This window comes from Phaethon lepturus, unplaced genomic scaffold, assembly GCF_000687285.1.
Source record: "Phaethon lepturus isolate BGI_N335 unplaced genomic scaffold, ASM68728v1 scaffold28440, whole genome shotgun sequence".
NCBI classification, from domain to species: Eukaryota; Metazoa; Chordata; class Aves; order Phaethontiformes; family Phaethontidae; genus Phaethon; species Phaethon lepturus.
This window is the reverse complement of record NW_010513035.1, coordinates 7493-10561: the sequence shown is the minus strand read 5'-3', so window position 1 is coordinate 10561 and position 3069 is coordinate 7493.

Sequence of the window (3069 nt, the reverse complement as noted above, 5' to 3'; positions counted from 1 at the left end):
CGCCCAGGGGACCGCGCTGGGCGCAAGCCCGGGAGCAGCCCGCGGCTCTGCTGCGGCTTGGCCACCGGGGTCTTGCAAAAGCCATTGCGGGAGCGAAGGCTGAAGTGCCCGAGGTGGCACAGCCCACGTCTGCACGAGCCGAAAAGCAGCAGTGCCCAGCTGCGCACGCGGACGCAGGGGCAGGGAGCAGCCTGACCCAAGACCGGTGGCTGAACCGGGACTTTAAAAGACCTGGGGCGCCTATCTAGCAAACCAAAATTCACCATCTCAGGTGTGAATGGGCACTCGGAAAATCAAAAGCCAGGTTTTCAATAACCAGGATATGTCTGTCTGACCCCAGGAGCACAGAGCGGGATGGAGCTGGTGTCCCGGCTGCCACACATCTGTGTCTTCATCCCGACCTGCGAGCACTCTCGCTGGGCACTGCGTCTCAGGACCACGCCATTTCCAGCTGTTCATGCTTTGCAAGTATCTAACGAAACCTCTCCGAGTTTTCCCAGTGCTGTCACGTTCCTTTCCCTTCCCGTTCTCTCTCTTTCCTCCTCTGCCCTCTAGAGGGAAAAACACCACTGATGTTTTGAAGGCGGGGGGGTGTGTGTGTGAAATGGCAGAACGGTGACAAAACCTTCCTTTTCTTTCCTGATGCCTCCTCATAGCGTCTCTGCACCAGGACGGGGAATGTGAAATGCCTCTGCAGCCCTACTGCATGGGGAGAGCGGTCCCGTCGCAGAAGGAGGGGCCAGCATCCTTCTAAGTGCAACGCCGTGAGATTTGCAGCAATTCTCCCCCATGTTATTTAATCCCGCAGTATATATCAGATGGGAGATTTTTCATCCTGGTCACGAGCATCTGGCATTTTCCTTTGCTCAGGCAGGGACTTACATGACCAAAAAATGGGGGGTAAACCAGTTCTCAAGTATTACTTTAATGCAAAAAGGCAGTTGGGATGAATGAACACGCAGCAATGCACAAATCATGGCTGGGAGGTGGGTTTGATGTAAAACCTCTTCCAAGAGTTTACTGTGAAACCCAAAATGGGTAAAACCCGCATGGTTAGCAGGGAGATGGTGTTCCCACCGAGCTAACGGGAGACCACCTCACTGGGAATGAGGTTACTTATAACCCACTTGCAAACACTGATCCTGGGGCCGCTGGATGTTACAGTTGAAAAAAAGTAAAACCCTCACAAGGGTAAGAAATGAAATGTGTTGAAGATGGCAAGCCAAAAGGCACTATTAAGGGTGGGGAAGAGGAGGATATTTCAGAGGAAGAAGGTGCCAATATTGGGGACCAGAGTAACGGGGATGGGCTGACGCACACAACGCATGAGATCGGGAACTTTCCCTTTCAAGACCGAGCCCACTGCGGGCAAACAATAGAGGAAGATAAATAACTGGTTGTGTTGATTAACCCCGTGCTGATTTCTGTGCGTGGAAAGCAATGCCGAAAAGGACGGTCGTGCCGACTTGTGGAGGCCAGTGCTGCTGCGTGCTCCACGTGAGAGAGAAGCGATGCGCCAGGAGACGAAGTGCCGGCACAGGGGAGATGCCCCCGCCGCTCAGGGGGACAGCCATCCCCAGGGACGTCCTGCCCCGGGAGCAAGCTAGCCCTGCCGCAGGGAAAGGGCGAGAAAAGCTGCCACACCACTGCAGCCACCCCTGAAGCTGGTGCGTGCCGTGGGAGCTGGCAGGCGAGCGCGGGACCCTGCAGCAGTCTTGGCTTTGCCACCATGGTGGTGGACCCCAAAGGCCAGCTGGGTGGCTGAGGTGCTCCAAACCCAGGCACATGCCTGCGGCAGGAGGAGAGGTGGCAGTCCCGATGAGGTGGGTCACGACTTGGCTAAGGACCGGCCAAATTCGCTGTTTTGCTCTCACCAAAACGTCCTACAAGAGCAGCGTTTACGGCGAGGGTGTCTGCCATCCCCTGCTCTGCATCCCTCGCAGGAGCATCCCTGCATCGGGCCGTTATGTAAATGTTTCCAATTGATTGAAAAAGTGGGTCATGTGTTAGCCAAATGCTCCTGGCTTTAAGATTTATCAGCATTATTAAATTAAACACGCTTCATGCTCCAGTGAGCGGAAAAGCTACATTGGCCTTTTCTTAATCATACTAGTGAAAGGTAAGTCTTTTATACGGGGGTTCGTAAGCTCAGTGGAAAAGATGGGAACAATAGAGCCGAGGCATTTACCCTGGGCGCGTGCCTCCCTCCACAGCCTTCATTGTTCACGGACAAAGGGCTGGGAAAAATTATCCCCCAAACGCCATTTTGAGCATTTCGGAGCATTCCCTGCCTGGAGAGAGACCCATCTTGGACCCTTCCTCTTCACCGTCGTATTCTGCCTAGTTCACAGCAGCTTTGAAATGGCTTCTTTGTCCATCTACTTGAAAGCCCTGAGGACACCATTACATCCAGTCCAACGAATAGAGTAGATCCAGAGCCCCGCTCCAGCCCAGTGCAAAGCAGGTGCAGCCCCGCGGAGGTCAAAGACACAGGATTAGGAGACAGAGGAGCTGAGTTTGGCCCCGAAATGAAAGCTGCACAGCAAGCCAAGCGAGGCCCTGCCAAGCATCACGCCTGGACAACCACAAGCAGAGGACCGGAGCAGCACCTTCCCACGCACGGCCATCGCGGGGAGCAGCCAAACGTCTTCGCGCTGCAGCAAGGGGAGCTCTGCAGGGCGGGGAGCGCGGTGCTCGTGCTGATCTGCCCCAAAACAGCCGGATAACGTCTTTCCAAAGAATGATCCCATTGCAGAATAAATAGGTCTTTTAAATCCAGCTGCCTTTTGGGAGACTGCTCGGAGGAGGCGTCATTAGTATTCAGAGCAATCCAGTTCTTCCTTCTCCCTTGGTTTTGAGACTAAATATATTAAATTCCAGGAAATTTCCTTAATCGAATCAGGAATTCCCTATGTCTGAAAAAGCAGCTCAGACACCAGTGACCAAGGAGAAGAAGGAGAAGAGGAAGGAAAATGGAAACCCAGAACAGCAGAAAGTATCCTCTTCCCCACGCGCAAACACACACTCCAATTTTTCTAGTTTCTATCTTTTTAGAGGTTGGAGCCGTTG